The sequence below is a fragment of the Trachypithecus francoisi genome, unplaced genomic scaffold (genome assembly GCF_009764315.1).
Source record: "Trachypithecus francoisi isolate TF-2019V2 unplaced genomic scaffold, Tfra_2.0 Lachesis_group18, whole genome shotgun sequence".
Taxonomy (NCBI): domain Eukaryota; kingdom Metazoa; phylum Chordata; class Mammalia; order Primates; family Cercopithecidae; genus Trachypithecus; species Trachypithecus francoisi.
The window spans coordinates 28,089,857-28,110,344 of NW_022681463.1; the positions used below are offsets into that span (position 1 = coordinate 28,089,857).

A 20,488-nucleotide genomic window follows, 5' to 3' on the forward strand; every position below is an offset into this window, starting at 1 on the left:
ATGATTTCTGTCATTTAAAATGTTTTGCTTTTGTTAGTTTCTCTTCTAGTACACTAGTGTGCTTAATGTTGTCCTACGTTTCCCTGAGCTCTGTTTATTTTTGTTAATTAATGAATCTTAATTTGCTCATTATTTCTCCTGGTTTTTATTGCATAATTTCTAAACATCTTTAAGTTTTTAAAAATTATTTATTTATTTATTTTACCAGCTCAAATCTTCCCTTAAGACACTCTAGTAAATTTTTAACTTGGATTGTGTGTTTTCATTTCCAGATATCAATTTGATTCTTAAAAAGTAATTTATATCTTTCTTAATAGTCTGTTCGTGACATTGTCATTTTACTTCTGTAAGCATGAATTCTTCTAGTTTTTACAAATATTTTTAATAATCCATTAATGTCTTTGTCTATTAAGTTTCATATGTTGGCTTTCTCAGGGGTCACTTCTAATTTTTTTTCCTGTTTATGTGGTAAACATTGCTGTTTACTTGCAAAGCTTATACCACTTGCTTAAAACTTGACATTATAAGTAATATACTCTAGACATTATGGATGCTCACCATCACTTCTTTGCCAGGTCTAGCTTTTGTGGTGGTTTACTTATGTGGTTGTTTAGTGGATGAGATGGACTAATTTTAATGTCCATGGGAACAGTAGCTATAATATCTCATATTTTTCTGACATTAGTAAGTATTGTGTTTCTTTTTTGTCTTAGTCTGACTACTGGTTGATTGATGCTATTGATCATTTCAATAAACCAGCTTTTGGTTATGTTGATTTTCTTTATTGTTTTTCAATTTTTGATTTCATTGATTTCTGCTTTATTTTTTGTTATTTTTTACTTCTTCTTGTTTGGATTTTAAATTGGTATTTTCAGTGCCCTAATTTAGATTACCAAGTTGTACAAGTTTTTAATTTTGTAATTATGTAGTTAATATGACACACTGCCTTCTAAGCACCGATTTTTGTTGCATCACACAAACTTTAATGAGCTGTATTTTTATTTACATTCACTTCAAAAGTTTTAATTAAAAAATATTTTTTACCCATTTGTTACTTATAATCGAGTTGATTAATCTACAGATATATGTGGGTTTTCCACCTATACTTCTCTTATTGATTTTCAATTTAATACCACTGTGGTTTAATAACATATTTTGAATGATTTTTTTTCTTTCAATTTTTAAAATAAAATTTATGGCACAGAATGTGGTCCAATTTGGTGGATGTTTTATGTGAGTTTGAGTAAAATGTGTATTTTTTTTTTTTGTTGGATGGAAGTTTCCATAAATGTCATATACATAAGATGGACTTATAATGCCGTTTATGTCAATTTCATCCTTCTTACAGCTATTTTGAAAACTACAACTATAATAGTGGATTTGTTTACTTATGTCTTACCTTCTCTTAATTATGTGTTGTGTATTTTACCACTGTAGCTAGGTATATACACATTTAGAATTATATCTTCTTGGAGAATTGACACTTTTATTATTATGTTGCACCTCTGTTTATCTCTGATAATTTGTCTTGCTCTAAAGTCTGCTATTTCAAAATTAATGTAGTGACTCCAGCTTTCCTTTGTTCAGTTTTAGCATGGTAAATGTTTCATCATTTCTTTATTTCAAAACTATCTGACCCTTCATATTAAAAAGTATTTTTACAAATAGACATATTATTATGTAATTTTTTATTCATTATAATAATCTCTATTCTTTAGTTGCTGCATTTAGACTGTTCACATTTAAAGTTATAAATTATGTAGATGGATTAATAAGTCATATTTATTACACTTTCTATACCTTTTCAGAGGCATATAGTTATGAATTCTTGGATTTTATTTGTGTGTTTTGTATAGCTTTGTTTTACTTTTTCCATTAGTATATCAGCTACACATTTTAAAAAACATATATGTTGGTTTGCTCTAGTGTTGACAATATTTTTAACGAATCTAATTCAACTCTTAAGTAACACTACTTGTCTTTGTGTGTAGTTTATGTGTCTTATAATGGAGAGTTCCAAGTTCCTTCCTCCTGTCTCCCATGATATTGCACTCATCCACGTTTTATCCATGTGCTATCATCACATGGATGTAACCGTTATTCTGCTTCCTACTTCTATGATATCAACTTTTTAAACTCCCATGTATGAATAAGAACATGCAGTGTTGGTCTTTATGTGCTTGGCGTTTTTTGCTATCATCACATGGATAATCACACATTTCAACTTAATACTTTTTAAAACAGTTATTAAAATCAGTAAGAATAAGAAAAAATATTTTCCTTCATCTTCATTTATTTCTTCTCTGATGTATTTTTCTTCATGTGAAACTTTTTTTTTCTAACTTACATCATTTCCTCATGCCTCATGTCTATGGACATATTTTACAAATGAAGTTTGCTAGAAAATTCCTTCAGTGTTTGCTTGTCTAAGAAATCGTTGATTTCTTTTTCACTTTTGAAAGTTAGTTTAGCTGGACGTAGAATTTTGAATTCTATTTTTCTTTTTGCTTTCTCCTTTTATTTTTCTCTTTCTTTTCTTTCAACTTTACATGTTTGCTCAGCTTTCTGCTGGCTTGTATTGTTTCTGACAAAACATCAGCACTAAAGCTTATCTTTATCCCTTTAAAGGTAAAATATTCTCACCTTGTGCTAGTATCTTTCAAAATTTTATTTTTGTCTTTTTTTCTGAAGTTTGAATATGCTATGAATAGGAATAGTATTTTTTGATACATATTCTGCTTTGATTTCTCTGTGCTTCCTAGAACTGTGGTTTGGTGTCTGTCATCAGTTTTGAAGAGGAGTTCTCACCCATGAGCGTTTTGCATATTTTTTTCTGCTTTGTTCTGTCTTCTCATTCTGGTGTTCACATTTGACATTATACACTTTTTAAAGGTTTGTTTCAGTTTTGATTGACATGTAGAATTGTGCATATTTATGGATACAATGTGATGTTTTGATATATGCTTACATTGTATATTAATCAAATGAAGGTGAATAGAAAATTAAGTACTTCAAACTTTCTTTGTGGTGAGAACATTCTGAATGCTCTCTTCTGTTTTGAAATATATGATACTTTGTTGTTTATAGTCATTATACTGTCCAATAAACACCAAAACATATTCCTCATATTTAACTGTAACTTTGTACCTCTTGACCATCTCTCCTCCTCTATCATCTCCCGCCTCGTAACCATTATTCTGCTTCCTACTTCTATGATACCGACTTTTTAAACTCCCATGTATGAATAAGAACATGCAGTGTTGGTCTTTATGTGCTTGGCGTTTTTTGCTTAACATAATGTCTTTCTGGTTTGTTCATGTTATTGCAAAGGATGGTGTTTCCATCTTATTAAAGGCTGAATAGTATCCATTGTGTATATAGACCATTTTTCCTTTATTCATTCATTTGTTGATGGACACTGTATTACATGTCCTGGCTACTTAAGTACAACTGAAATAAACATGGGAGTGCAGAAATCTCTTTTTATTTCATTTGAATATATACATTTTGACATTTTCCCATAGTTCTTGGGTATTTTGTTCCTTTTCTTTTCGTTCATTCTTTTTCTTCACACTTTATTTTGGAAAGTTTCTTTTGGCCTGTACTCAAATTCAGTGATTCTTTTCATAGTCATGTCTAGTCTGTTGAGTCCAAAAACATATTCTATATGTAGATTACATTATTTTTGAATTTCTAGACTTTCTTTTGATCCTTTCTGAGGTTTTTAAAAAAATCATTTTGCTAACATTGCCCATTTTCTTGCATCTTATCAATGACTTTGGGACAAAGCTTATATAGTCTTTCTCTCTGGAGAGAAGGACTTTGTTTTGCATATAACTCTGGTAGTATGTCACAGAGTTTATTCATTTTCCCCTATCAGAGCCACGAGATCTTTCTCAAGTGTTTACTGTAAGCATCTCCTAGGAGTTCTGGATGTAAAGCCCATAAAAATGTATTGGACCACTAAAAATATTCCCTCCATTATTATCTCACTCTCACCCAGTTCACAATCATCCTTCGGCGATTTGTTATAATTACTATTTAAGTGTGCATGCAAGTTTTTACTGTTGTTTGTTGGTGTTTTGTAATGCTCATGCTTTGTTAAATAATATGAAACAGGATACAATATATATGTTAGGACTTTTGTATAATGTGTCCTAACAGTTTTTCTTTGCAGTGGTTTCTACCCCAGGTAAATAGATCTTGGCTGTAATCACCTGGATCAGTCTGTCTCTCTAGATATTTAGGGGTAGTGATTTTCTTTTCCACCTCAATTTTCTTTTCCAAGTCAATTATCTGATAGGTCCAAGAAAATTTATTGATTTTCTTTTTGTCCAGTCTTTGATTATTGTAAGGATGTAAGTGATGACTTCTGAGCTCTTTTCATGTCTGAGCTGAAACTGGAAGTTTCCTAAAGGGGCCAGAAGATGTTCAATTTGTCTGAGTTTTAATAATTTTGGCACATTATTGTCTGTCTATGAACTTGATTGTCCATGTTTTCAGGCCAATGTTCACAGTACATAAAAATTATTTTGATAGATTGCTTCTATTTTACTGGTTTGTTTATTTATTTATTTATCTATCTATTTATTTTCTGAAATGGCCTTGGTTTGTCTATGTATACCCCTTCGCTTGATCATTAATCACACAGCAGAGTTCTTTGGTTCTGCCTTGATTTTGGTTTGTGCAACCAAAATGGAAGGCTGTAACTATAGTTTGAATGTCTTCAGTTCCATAGGTTATAAATTCTAATTATATGATGTTTTCTCCACCAATTCCTTTCTACAGGAAACAGATGAAACATTAAGGCACATGTACAAGAAACCCACAAAAAAAAAAACAAATTATACTGTCTATTTAATATAATGACATTTTTCCTTTACTATAATCATATTTATATTATATTTTAGCTCTTCATAATTTTTCTTTCACATAAATCCTTTCATTAATTACATTTTTTCTATTGTTTTTCACCTTATAACTTGAAAGCAGAACATAATAAAGAGATCGATGAAGTCTACATATTATTATCAACTTTAAGCATTGAAAATTAAGTTGAAATCAAGTAAAAATAATCTTTAAAGCTAATAGAAACACAGGTTTTCTTAAATGTGATATTAACATCATTATTTAAATAAGGTTATTACCATAATCTGAAATTGCAATGAAATTGTCTACGGATGAGAAAAGTGTTTTTAAATTATATTTAAATATTTGGAAATGGGCTATCATAACAGTACATTCACTAGGAAGTCTTCCTAAACAACTATAAACATCATAATTTTAATAACAATAAAAATATTTTGATTGTACCATACACCATGCTTTATGCTACTTACGTAACCACTAATTCTCAGACTAACCTAAGAAGATATAAAGTATTAGTCCAGCTAAAATTTATCATGCAATATTTTAAATATTCAAAAAGAATGCATTAAATATTAATACACTGATATCCACATTTTAGTATTACACTAAATACATGCATCTGAAGTTACTTTTTACCTTGACTGATAACATCCCTCTTCACCTCTAATGTAACCACTATTCTGGATTTCCTTTAAATCATTACTGTAACTGTAAAAAATTTATATCTACTGCCTAAGCATGTTTTACAGTTTTTACTTTCTACACATTTCATCTCTGTGTCCTCTCCCACGCGCTTTTTCAATTCAGCATTTATTTAGTTGAATATTGATTGATACTTTGTGATATGTAGCTTCAGTTTATTCAGTTTTATTGTGGATTACTATTTTATAATGTTTATTTACAGAAATATTTAAATATTAGGCTGTTTTCCCAAATGTTCTTTTTGGAAATAGGGATTTATTCTTGTTTTGGATGAGATTATTCTCTTAAATGTATACACAAATATGGAATTTTTTGTTTTTTCTTTTGATCTGTGTATTCTTCTGAATTTTATGACTATTAATCTACTTTATGTGTTAAAAATACTTTCTTGCAGATTAGGACATCTTTTTAGGAGCAAAAATTTTAAATGTTGATGTATTCTAATTTATCATTTATTCCTTGATTTGTGTTGATTTTAAATACATTTTTTACAATCTTCAAAGCATAAACATAACACCTTACTGCTCTAAAAATTTATACAGATTTTCAAGTATGTCTGTAATTCATCTTGAATTCATTTTTGTATATTGCTTAAGATTGTGATACATTTTGATCTATATTATTGACTTTCATTAGTGTTATTTGCGGAATTGACCAACCTTTAACTTGTCGTATAGAAAGACTGAGTCTGGTTCTCCACCACCCTATTACTTGATTTGTCAATTTTTATGCTAATAGTAGAGAAATTTAATAATTAAAATTATATGGTCATGGTATATCTACTTATGTTTATGTTCTCCTTTCTAATATTATATACTTTTTTTGTTTTCATCCTTTTTATTTTTTTATTTATTTATTTTTTATTATTATTATACTTTAAGTTCTAGGGTACATGTGCATAACGTGCAGGTGTGTTACATATGTATACTTGTGCCATGTTGGTGTGCTGCACCCATCAACTCGTCAGTACCCATCAACTCGTCATTTACATCAGGTATAACTCTCAATGCAATCCCTCCCCCCTCCCCCTCCCCATGATAGGCCCCGGTGTGTGATGTTCCCCTTCCCGAGTCCAAGTGATCTCATTGTTCAGTTCCCACCTATGAGTGAGAACATGCGTGTTTGGTTTTCTGTTCTTGTGATAGTTTGCTAAGAATGATGGTTTCCAGCTGCATCCATGTCCCTACAAAGGACACAAACTCATCCTTTTTTATGGCTGCATAGTATTCCATGGTGTATATGTGCCACATTTTGTTAATCCAGTCTGTCACTGATGGACATTTGGGTTGATTCTAAGTCTTTGCTATTGTGAATAGTGCCACAATAAACATACATGTGCATGTGTCTTTATAGCAGCATGATTTATAATCCTTTGGGTATATACCCAGTAATGGGATGGCTGGGTCATATGGTACATCTCGTTCTAGATCCTTGAGGAATCGCCATACTGTTTTCCATAATGGTTGAACTAGTTTACAATCCCACCAACAGTGTAAAAGTGTTCCTATTTCTCCACATCCTCTCCAGCACCTGTTGTTTCCTGACTTTTTAATGATTGCCATTCTAACTGGTGTGAGATGGTATCTCATTGTGGTTTTGATTTGCATCTCTCTGATGGCCAGTGATGATGAGCGTTTTTTCATGTGTCTGTTGGCTGTATGAATGTCTTCTTTTGAGAAATGTCTGTTCATATCCTTTGCCCACTTTTTGATGGGGTTGTTTGTTTTTTTCCTGTAAATTTGTTTGAGTTCTTTGTAGGTTCTGGATATTAGCCCTTTGTCAGATGAGTAGTTTGAAAAATTTTCTCCCATTCTGTAGGTTGCCTGTTCACTCTGATGGTAGTTTCTTTTGCTGTGCAGAAGCTCTTTAGTTTAATTAGATCCCATTTGTCAATTTTTGCTTTTGCTGCCGTTGCTTTTGGTGTTTTAGACATGAAGTCCTTTCCCATGCCTATGTCCTGAATGGTACTATCTAGGTTTTCTTCTAGGGTTTTTATGGTATTAGGTCTAACATTTAAGTCTCTAAAATAACTCATTTTATGAGGCCAACATCATCCTGATACCAAAGCCTAGCAGAGACACAACAACAAAAGAGAATTTTAGACCAATATCCTTGATGAACATCGATCCAAAAATCCTCAATAAAATACTGGCAAACCGGATTCAGCAGCACATCAAAAAGCTTATCCACCATGATCAAGTGGGCTTCATCCCTGGGATGCAAGGCTGGTTCAACATTCACAAATCAATAAACGTAATCCAGCATATAAACAGAACCAAAGACAAGAACCACATGATTATCTCAATAGATGCAGAAAAGGCCTTTGCCAAATTCAACAGCCCTTCATGCTAAAAATGCTCAATAAATTCGGTATTGATGGAACGTACCTCAAAATAATAAGAGCGATTTATGACAAACCCACAGCCAACATCATACTGAATGGGAAAAAACTGGAAAAATTCCCTTTGAAAACTGGCACAAGACAGGGATGCCCTCTCTCACCACTCCTATTCAACATAGTGTTGGAAGTTCTGGCTAGGGCAATCAGGCAAGAGAAAGAAATCAAGGGTATTCAGTTAGGAAAAGAAGAAGTCAAATTGTCCCTGTTTGCAGATGACATGATTGTATATTTAGAAAACCCCAATTGTCTCAGCCAAAAATCTCCTTAAGCTGATAAACAACTTCAGCAAAGTCTCAGGATACAAAATTAATGTGCAAAAATCACAAGCATTCTTATACACCAGTAACAGACAAACAGACAGCCAAATCAGGAATGAACTTCCATTCACAATTGCCTCAAAGAGAATAAAATACCTAGGAATCCAACTTACAAGGGATGTCAAGGACCTCTTCAAGGAGAACTACAAACCACTGCTCAGTGAAATCAAAGAGGACACAAACAAATGGAAGAACATACCATGCTCATGGATAGGAAGAATCAATATCGTGAAAATGGCCATACTGCCCAAAGTTATTTATAGGTTCAATGCCATCCCCATTAAGCTACCAATGACTTTCTTCACAGAATTGGAAAAAACTGCTTTAAAGTTCATATGGAACCAAAACAGAGCCCGCATTGCCAAGACAATCCTAAGTCAAAAGAACAAAGCTGGAGGCATCATGCTACCTGACTTCAAACTATACTACAAGGCTACAGTAACCAAAACAGCATGGTACTGGTACCAAAACAGAGATATAGACCAATGGAACAGAACCGAGTCCTCAGAAATAATACCACACATCTACAGCCATCTGATCTTTGACAAACCTGAGAGAAACAAGATGGGGAAAGGATTCCCTGTTTAATAAATGGTGCTGGGAAAATTGGCTAGCCATAAGTAGAAAGCTGAAACTGGATCCTTTCCTTATTCCTTATACAAAAATTAATTCAAGATGGATTTTCATCCTTTTTATATGTATTTAATTATTTTAAAATTCTCAAAAATGTTATATATTTGTCACATACAATAAGACATTTTGATATATATATGTATGCATATATAATGTATGTGTCTGTGTGTGTGTGTTATGTATACATACATACATACATTGTGGAAGGACCAAATCAAACTAATTTTCACAGGCCAGGCATTACCTCAAATACTTATTATGTTTTTGTGATGAGAACATTTAACATTAACTCTGTTAGTTATTTTTGAGTACACGATTCATTGTTATTAACTATAGTTTCCATGTTATACAATAGCTCTCTTAAACTTATTATTTCTGCCTAAGTGAAAATTTGTATTCTTTGTCCATCACCTCCTCAGTCTGCCCCAACCACCCACCCACCCATTGGCCAACTCCTTTTTAACCAACAGTTCTACTTCTGCTTCTGTGAGTTTGAGTTTTTTAGATTCCACATATAAGTGATATCTTGTGGTATTTGTCTTTCTATGGCTGGCTTCTTTAACTTAAGGTTCTCCAGATTCATCCATGTTGCCAAAAATGATGGGATTTCTTTCTTGGATGCTTCGACTGATTTAATATCTTGGCTATTGTGAAGAATGCTGCCATGAACATGAGTGTGCAAGTATATCTTCAACATATTGGTTTTATTTCCTTTAGAAGACACGCAGATGGCCAGAGGGTATAAGAAAAAATTCTCAACGTCACTAATCATCAAGGAAATGCAAATTAAAACCATAATGAGATATATCTACTCACATTGGTTATAATTAAACAAGATAAAAAATAACAAGTGTTGGTGAAGATGTGTTGTAAAGGAAATTCTTGCCCACTGTTGGTAGAAATGTAAACTAGTATAGTAATTGAAAAAAAAAAAAAAGATTTCTCAAAGCATTAAAAACAGAACTGCTCTATGATCTGGCAATCTGTTTTTTTTTTTTTTTTAAGTATTCTCTACGATAAAAAAAAAAAAAAAGTAAGAAAGGTTATTACCTACCGTGATTCAGAAGATGGGTAGAGGGGAAGAATATATAAAGTGTTGAATTATGTCAGTCTCAATTATACAGCACAAATAATGGAAGAACATAAAATGTTTTCATTACATCAGATAGAACTCCAAAGGAATATTAGCAAAAACTAATCTGACATTGACAACATAAAATTGCTGCCGCAAATGTTGGTTGCTCTTTTCTATTCAAAGAAACATCTTTGGGCTTTGCTGTTCATCTCTATTAAATATTTGTTTCCTGTTTCAGCAATCTTTCAATAAACTATTTATAATGTCCTTGCATCATTCTTATATCTCTTCTTTTTTCTTGTTTCTTTAAATGATATTCCTATTTCATATTATTTTAGCCTATTTATCATTCAAATGTAACTAAGTGCAATGCATTTTTTTCATATACGAGATTTTAAAAGGATAAATATTCTTCTAAGTATCATTTGGTCAGCATCCCACAATGTATATCAGTAGCATTTGCATTATGATTCAGTTCTAAGCATTTTTATTAACATGGAAATATTATATATTAAGATTGATTTACCCCATATTACATTTCAATGTTTTTATATTTTCTCTTCAGTCATATATACTACGTGCTTATTACATGTTTCGTCTATCATTTTGAAGTTTTGTATTTTCTCTTTTCTCAGTAGCTATTAAAATTATATATATTTCACTAAAATTTGAAGTAAAGTTATCCAGCTTCTTTTTAAATAATGCAGTGTCCTCAATATACTATATTTAAATATTTCTTTTCCTATCACTCAATAATAAAAATTTATTATCCACTACTCTCATTTTATCTAAAAGTCATCAATACAGGGGGGACATTTCAGTTTTCGTGTCAACAATTGTCTAGATTTACCCACACATTTACAGATTTTATCTTCACTGATTGTGCTTTTCAGTCTTAATTATAAGACGGCTTTCTCTCTTTCTGAATTTAACATAAAAAATACCACAAAACATGAATGGATGCCACAAACACCATGGTTTTTTTGTTTTTTTTTTTTTAGAAAATCCTCTCATTGTGATATCATTCTGAAGTGATAATTTTTGATTACTCCTCCAATTATTGATCCTGCTTAAATAATTTTACCAAACAAATGTATACAATTTAACCTACAATTTTAGCAATGTTGAAATGTTGTTTTGGTGGTCCTCATCAGTCTTCCTAAAGTAATTTTAGTTGTTTATAATCTATTTCCTTTTGATGAATTTATCTCAATTTGTCTCAGTACTTTACTTCAAACTACTATTGGTTATACCAGGAAGTTATTTGAAGACTTGAACTCCAATTTAGATGTTAACTCTCTGAGAGTCAATTCATTCACTACTAACAATAAAATCCCTACTTTGTAAAATCAAATTACTTTTGTGAACTTATACAAAGGGTATAATAGCTCAACATATTACATTTGTCCACAATCCCATGCTCCGCCTTTGTACTCAGTAATTTTACAAGGCCTGATTTTATTATTTAATTTGTAAGCCTAAGCTTTGGGCAATTTTACAAATGTCCAAGATGTTTATTGGCAGATGTTTTACTGTTTAGAATATTATTTGTGAGGAGAACTGATAACTGTTAAACACTCAGAAGTTTTGATACTTAGTCAAAACACACATGTTGATTGTCTTTAGGGTAGAAATGCTCACTGATGTTAAACCACACATTACGGTGAAGATGGCAGATAAATGCTTCACACATTGTATACTCAAGTGTAATGAAATATGGTAAAGACCCAAGCAGACCTAATTATTGTGTTCTGATAAAAGTGTGAGTGTTTCCAGGGGAGACTACCCTGATAGAGTGAATTATAAGGAATCACTATTTTAAATGTTATAATTGCTTCCGTGGTTGTTGGTAACTAGAAATTGATGAGGGACCATCTGCAGTGCACTTTTACAGTTTCTTCTATTTCTTGTTCCAAGAAATATATATGATTCTGTATTGTAACAGCTTGCTATCTATACGATCCCTGATTGCAGGATAGCTTCTTATGCAAAAATATGAATTCCCAACCTTGCTATTTGTTTGATCAAGAAACTGGTTATGTGGGGGTGGTGGGGGGAGCAACTTTTGAATTTTCTATTTTCTCCTTCCATTTACCTATGCTTGGTCAAAGAAATTAGAACAACTTTACTCCCAGGTTTTATCTTAGTATAAGGCTTACAGTTATTGAGAAAAGCACAGTTTTGTTAGAGAATGGAAAAAAAAAAAAACATACTTTGAACATGCTTTGAATCTAAAGTGTGAATCAGTAATAAGCACAGTCAAGTATTGGGAGAGAGGGAATAAGCAGGAAATGTGAGACACTGACTGAGGATAAGGACACTAAAAGAAGGGTCTGGAGCCCTGGTGGCAGTTTTATGCAACACAAAATTGTGCCGGCCCTTAATTCAGCATCTAGGGAGCTAACAAAACCTTCTAAAATGTGTTTTAAGGCCCATATATTCCAAGAGCAGCATATAAAGAGGCTATGAGATAAAACTTCATGATCGTAGTTTTACAGTACACAAGCTAATGTGGGAGACTGTGCACCTTTAGCTTCTCTAGCACCTACTTCATTTTTCCTCCTGCTCACTCTTCTTCTTGTCTTTCTCCTCTTTCTTCTCATTTTTTCTCCTTCTCTTGTTTCCTTTTTTGTGATTATATTTAATGAATATAATCACAAAGATAGGCATCTGGAAGGACCATTGACAAACATTGTCCTTACTGTATTTAATGACTTTATTTCTACACTTGAAGTCTCAAATCTAAAACTAGCAATGTTTGTGCAAAAAGAAATATTAGGTGAATCAACTTTCTCACATAAATAGTAATTAACTTTCAGATTAGAGAGAACCAAATTCTATACCTGACAAGCTCATAAAGCATTAAAGCCTTAAAGAGGAGAATTTTAATCTAGCATAAGAAATACATCTAATTTTTAACAATTTTTATATCTTGAAAATGCTCTGTTGTTTCAGGTAATTCAACATAATTCAAATGGAAATGCTTCCAAGAAAAGTAAATATAACTTATTAAGCGCCAATTTTGGATCTAATGAGAAGCAAAACTGAAGGCACAGTTTTAAATTTGTATTTTAAGATTGTTGGCCCAGAAAAAAAAGAAACCTTTTCTCTTTATTTTAAATTAGACGCATTCACTTACAAGTAGGAGTTCACTTTAAGTAGATTGTAATAAAACAGGATTTTAAGATTAAATTATATTATTAAATTAAGCACCTACTCTGTTGCAAGAACTATTCTAGACCTGAGAATTTCAAAAGGAATAAGGCTGAAGCTTTTTTTTTCTTTATTGTAGTTTCTAATCCAGCTGTAATGAAGACAGACAACAGTCAAGTTAACAAGTAAGTACGAGAATTTCAGGTTAATATGTGTTGTTAAAAAACTGAAATTGAATGAGAGGGAGGAACTGAAGACAAAAGTCTGGGTTTCGTTGGGGAGAAGCATGACATGTTCTATTTGAGCCTTTCAATTGCCTGGATAATAAATAGGTGGAGGTAAGTACATCTGATTATCAGTCAAGAGCAACGCAAGAGAACGTGAGTAAGTTCAAAGGAGGGTAAAGCAATTAGGAAACACTTGGCTTAAGGAATTTTCCATTGCTAGAAGGCGAGCTGAGTGCCTGTGGTTTCCTCTCTTAAGATGAATTTAAAGAGGACTGGTGGTCATGATATTTAAACTGCAGAGATGCACTCAGGAAAAACACAGACAAGTTATCTCTTTTGTTTTGTTGATAGGAAAAATTCCTTGTGTTTGCAACTTTTTCTTGTAATGATGGACTTGTTATTCTAAACAAGAGGCATGAAAGATGATGTATGGTGATAATAAGATAAAAAGTAGCTGAACCCAGGATTTTAAGTCTTGGTGAGTTCAAATAAATATTGTATTCCTGTTATACAATCACTTGTCTGAAATCTTTGGAACCAACTATGTTTCATAATTCAGCATATTTTAGGCTTAAATAATTAAGTGTTTTATGTAACACCTCCAAGAAGCATTGGAGAAGAACCTGCTAATCAAATATGATTCTTTTTCTGCTCTGAACAAATGCATTGTTATATCAAATAAGAAAAATAATGACCATAAAAACGTGATGAATGAAGTCAATTATGTCAGGTGTTACCACAAAGTGTGTTTTAGCACCAAATTTATGAAACCACCATTTTCTTTTTTATTATTATTATTATTTTTCTTTTTCTTTTTCTTTTTTTTTTTTTTTGAGGCGGAGTCTCGCTCTGTCGCCTGGACTGGAGTGCAGTGGCCGGATCTCAGCTCACTGCAAGCTCCGTCTCCCAGGTTTACGCCATTCTCCTGCCTCAGCCTCCCGAGTAGCTGGGACTATAGGCGCCCGCCACCTCGCCCGGCTAGTTTTTTTTTTTTTTTTTTTTTTGTATTTTTTAGTAGAGACGGGGTTTCACCGTGTTAGCCAGGATGGTCTCGATCTCCTGACCTCGTGATCCGCCCGTCTCGGCCTCCCAAAGTGCTGGGATTACAGGCTTGAGCCACCGCGCCCGGCCTATTTTTATTTTTTTTATTGAGACGGAGTCTGGCTCTGTTGCCCAGGCTGGAGTGCAGTGGCCGGATCTCAGCTCACTGCAAGCTCCGCCTCCTGGGTTTACGCCATTCTCCTGCCTCAGCCTCCCGGGTAGTTGGGACTACAGGCGCCCCCCACCTCGCCCAGCTAGTTTTTTGTATTTTTTTTTTTTTTTAGTAGAGACGGGGTTTCACCGTGTTAGCCAGGATGGTCTCGATCTCCTGACCTCATGATCCGCCCATCTCGGCCTCCCAAAGTGCTGGGATTACAGGCTTGAGCCACCGCGTCCGGCCTATTTTCTTTTAAAACTTTTAGTGTCTTGGAATTATAGATTAGCGATTTTGAAAGTGTTACCACTTAAGTGAACAAGAAATATAGGAGGGGGTTTCAAATCACAGGATACTTGAATTAGGTATTTCAGAAATTATGCTATTATATTGACAGGTTGAAAAGTATGGCTATGAGATTGGGGGATAAAGGTGGAAAATAAATTATAATTTAGTTAGTGGGCTACACAACTTTGGAGACCAGAATTATGGGCAACTTTTCCATATGCATATGGATCCCATGGAGGAAAACGGATAGAAAGAGTGTGAACCAAGACTCAAGAACCTCATAAATAGAAAAGTGCCTTGGATGTTTGTAGATGACAACAATGAAAAGGAAATGTGTCTATTTTTGGTCATATATTCTTTTCTTCAAACTCTTTGGAATTATAAAGTTTATTCTTATATTGTATTTTAGTCCTTAGAAAAATGACTCACTTTCCCATCACACAGTTGAAACATGGAAAAGAAAATAGACTCAGGAAATTACGTAAGTCTGTTAAATAATTCCAACAAGAAGTCTGTTAACCACCCCGTCCTTCCCATTCTTGAGCAAACAAAATATCACGAGCTTCAAGTACGAGAAATCAAACTTTGGACTTAGAGTCAGAAGGTTGTACCATGCACGCTCTCCTTGAGTAATGACAGTTTATTTCCCCTCTTTCTTTTCCCTTAATAAAAACCAAAACACAATGAAACAAAACTCCAGTGGAAACTTGTGTATTACCTTTCACAAAATTATGCATTCAGATGTGTGTACATTGAGATAACAGAAAATATCATATCATCAAATCAGATACAGGAATCTCAGATCTTACCCAATATCAAACTTTAATATTTCTTTCAAAGTAGAAGTAGTCGTGAAGCACAGATGAAGCGGCAAGTCTAGAGCTACAGATGTATTTTCCTATTTTTTTCCAGCCTCCTTAAGGAAACAATGATGTCCAGCTATAATATATGAGTTTTCTAAGTGCTATATGTTATTATTGTTTACATAAAAGGCAGTCATTTTCATCAATAAACAGTCTTATTTTACATACCAAAGCCTTCATGACATATTACAGGAAGCTATATTCCCTCCTCTTCAAAATCTCTGGATTACAAGTTTGTTTGTCGCAAGAACTCCTAGTCAAATAATGTATATGCTATTAGTAAATACCACCAGTATATTTTGTTAAATATCTTTTATTACCTTCAAGGGGATTTGATCAGAATGGATTATAGGGCTCTGGGTAACTTTTTTCTTCTGGAGATACTTTCCAAGCTCTGTCAATATCTCTTTGACACATATGTCTCAGTTGTGTTTTTATGGGTCTTAAAGTTTCCTCAAAATTTTATTCGAAAAAATGTACTTCAAACCCCAATGTCCATCTGGATTTGAAACAAAACAGGGTTCAGGAGTTATTGCCATAATCTTTTTATTAATAGCTGTGTTCCTTCTAAGGCCTTTTAATTGTATATTTCTAGCTCATTTTTTTTGTTTTTTATTCATAGTCATTTGAATATTTGTAAGATTATAATAGGGCATGCAGTGTTTTAAAAGCCAAATGTATTTTTCTAGCCAGTAAGTCTTCATAAGTATTACATTAATTAGAGGCTTTAAATAAGCTTCCAGAAATATTCACTCATTCTATGATTCATGGTGTACAAAAATCTGAATTACATTTAATTTTGACAATAAAATTATAACCTTTTTGTTATAATACATACATGTAGCAGAAAGTAAAGCAATGTTTTACATACCATACATCAATTAAAATTACAGTACCATTCTTCAATTCTTTGCAGCAGATGTGACCTTTGACCATGTACTGCATCTTCCCAGTCACAGGTCCTTTGACCAGATGACACTGACCAGTAAGTTTAGGTTGTACTGGCTTGTGAATGTAAGCATATTTCAGATATCTTCTACAGGATTCTATAGATACTGATTGCCAGGTGTCATGTTGGTCACTATTCATCCACTCCTAAAACAACAACTTGATGGTGTTTTTTTTTTTTTTTTTTTCCCTCTATCCACTGCTAGCCAGTTGCTACAAGAAGTCAAATTCCCTTTTTAATTGTTAGTCAATTCTATATTATATATAAAGACTACATTTTTCAGAGATGTTCTGCCCTGAGACTTACATTACTGTATTTCCATTAATGATCATCAACTTCTGTACCTCTAGCAATCCTACCTTTTAAATATATTTGTTACATACTATTTAGAATGTCAATAATTCTTTCTGTGTGATGGTTTAAGTATGCTGTTGCCATTGCCAGTTGTATCATTCAAAATGGAAAAAGGTTCAGGACTATCACCACCAAATTGGAAGTGATTTCATGCATAAATAGAGAATTGTGCAGCAAAATTCAATCTTGTCTACAAAAACAATGGGTTGGACTGGAGTGAAGATGTTCCTAAAAATTTTAATAGATCACCAAAAAAGATAATTATTTATTAATAGAAGTGTTTCAATATCTCTCTTAATTGGTAATTATCCAATTAATCTACTCACTTACAGCCTATAAACCATGAACTTCATGGTAGCTGTAGTTGTATGCTGGTCAGTTGAGACAGTGGTGTGTCGTGGGAGGGTGCCATTTTTTATCTGAATTATCTACATGGAATTTTTAGTTGTACCGATCTGAAAACAATCTGATATTTTGCACTATTTGCAACAAACACTTATGCCTGCCAAAATTTCATGGATCCTGGCAGAAGATATAAGATTCCTTGGTCAGAGACAGAAGGAAATATTCTTACTCCCAGTGGGGGCGAAAACCTGAGTATCAGGGGTTGTATAGAATGATGGAAGGAGAGCCAGCAGACACATGCCAATGCAGAGGGGATTTTTATGTAAAAGGAATCGTGATTTTGGGCAATCTAAATATTTTGTGTACAAACATTTCTGCTCTTTATTCCAAAGGGATAGACGATCTCTTATCTTCCAAGCTGTAAGCAAATGTTTTCTTTGTTCCTGAAAGAGACTCTATCTTCCAAGGCAGTTCCGTACATCCCTACACAAATATTCTTAAAAAGATTTCTCAGAACAAAATGCAGCTGGTGCCTTAGTTGCAAAATAGCAGACACAAGAGAGGTCCACTGAAAATTTTATCCCCAAAATATCCACTTTTTCTTCTATACTGTCTTTACTTTGAGAGAATTTTTTGAGGTTGCCATTTTATTGTCCATTCTAATTTTTGTCACAGAGATGGAACCAAATACATTTAGTTTGTTCAATACAGCATTTAAAGTCCATTTGCATGACATCCATTGTAGGGATTACTTCCCATAAAATACACAGTATAAATATAGTATTTATTTATATATATAGATAAATATATAGATCTATATATTTATAGAAACCCGATAGAAACCCCACCAATTAACCAAGAGTGGCCCTTAGAGAGATCTTTAAAGTCATCTTGGGATTACAGGATGAAAAGATGATGTTTCTTGAAATAATTCAATTTCTCTTATGATCATTATGAAATCATAGTTCAGAATTTTTTAGGAAAGGAAACACTTTAATTTCTGTCTTCCATATAGAAGTACAATTCTATGATCACACATTGTGTTTCTGAAAAGAAAGTGAAATTTAAGATTATGGAAGCCTTTCAGGTGGAACCTGTATACGTTGAGGACACAGTGTGATATTGTTTCCAACTTAGCCTCTCAGCCAGCCAATCAGTGACTCTTAATTCAGGCACTCCTATCAGTTAAATGGGTGGCTTTTTGTTTCTACTGACAAAGAAACATAAGGTTCAGACCACGTAGTAAGGGTGACAGGAAGGTTTCTGATTGCCCCTGTATTTGGCCCCAATGACAGTAAAGTAACCTGCTTGTGTATGTGGGAGTTGCTTTTGCCAGATTTTTCTCTTAGAGGGTTTTGAATATACCACTGCTACTTCCCAAGTAAACTTCATTGAGTTGCCCTCTCCTGATTAATACCTCTCTAACATTGCACATAACATGATCAGTATTTCTACTCTTAAAAGTTTCTGATGACATTGCCTTATTGATGAGAGTATTTTTGGCCATGCCTGGTAACAACCTATCAATGGTCTTTCGAATGGACCATAGCTAGCTATATCAAATATCTTCTAGCATAAAAGTATCAGGTTAGCATAGTAGTCAGAAGTCAGGTAAAAAACAATTACTGAGAAAAAAGGCATTTACTACAAACATTTCTTTAATCAGAGTTAAGAATTTTAACTCTGGAATTTTGTGTTGTTCAAAGTTTACTCTTGTGGTTGTCTTGAAAAATTCCCATTTCCTAATAGGTTGGCCAATTGGAACTGAGTTATGAACAGACAGCTCCTTAAAATGGATGGGGCATTACACACTGCTTATACATAATATTCATTGAAATTATAAAATCAGACAAAGGCAATGAATCCACAAAATAATATATACAGTCACTATTTTTATTTGAAAATACCCAGCCTTGACCCTATTTACTTCTACATCTGCATAAACCTCCAGTATCAAGTTCAGAACATCTTTACTGCCCATAGCTAGACCTTACTATATATTGAGCACTAATATCTACCAAAACCTAAATAGGTGAGCATAATACTTGCCCCAAGTTTTCAAAAGTAATTTGACCTAAATACTTGCATCTGCCTGAGATCTCCCATTAGAAGATGGAAGATCAGATTTTTGACCTCTCAGTTAAACTATGTCAGATTCTAAGGTTCTAACTTGGTGGGTAAGTTCTGTTTCTGTTCAAGTATTTCTGTTTTAAATCATGATGCTTATTTTAATTTTAATTTCTTATTTTAATTTTAATTTTTTCAATGTTGAAAAATTGTTTTGAAAAATGTTTTTTCTTGTTTCTAAATATGGAGGTAGTATCCGAATGGCTTCCCTATCCCATAAATTTTGATAATGGGCTTTCAACTCTATAGTAGAAAATAATGATAGTTACTAAGTTATTGGGTCAGTTACTGCCCTCATTTTTTAAAATTTTTATTCAAAATGGAAAGAGGTTCAGGACTATCACCACCAAATTGGAAGTGCTTTCATGCATAAATAGAGAATTGTGTAGCAAAATTCAATCTTGTCTACAAAAACAATGGGTTGGATTGGAGTGAAGATGTTCCTAAAAAATTTAATAGATCACCAAAAAATATAATTGTTTATTAATAGAAGTGTTGTTGTTTCAGAGTACCATCTTTACATTATTTCTTTTTAAACTTGGTGTTTACTTTAGCAAGATTAAAAAGTACATATGTAGAATTCTTGCATTGTTATTGATGGTATCATAGTTCATTTGAATAGTGGTAAGAGAATGCTACAGGCTAGGTGGTATATAAGGAACAAAAATTTATTTCTCACAGTTGTGGAGTCTGGGAAGTCCAGCATCAAGGCTCTGGCAAATTTCATATCTGGTGAGGGTCCGCTTCCTAGTTCATAGAATCTTTTCTCAATATGTTCCTCATATGGAAGAAGGGACAGGGGAGCTCTCTGGAGTCTCTTTTATAAGATAATTTAACCCATTTGTGAGAGTTCTATCCTCATGATATAATCACCATCCAAAGACTTCACATGTAAATACCTTCACATTAGGAGTTAGATTTCAACATATGAATTTTGTGAGGACACAAAAATTCAGTCTTATGCATATTTGGTATTTTAGATTGGAGTGA

General features: G+C 33.1%; 1 long non-coding RNA gene across 1 annotated transcript in view; it reads left to right on the forward strand.

Moving 5' to 3' along the window:
• The window catches only part of LOC117063634, a 239,123-nt gene that overhangs the window by 201,249 nt on the left and 17,386 nt on the right, over positions 1–20,488 (forward strand). Inside the window, exon 4 of the long non-coding RNA XR_004429022.1 lies at positions 13,290–13,335. This is a non-coding gene — a long non-coding RNA (uncharacterized LOC117063634). The remainder of the gene's footprint in view (positions 1–13,289; positions 13,336–20,488) is intronic.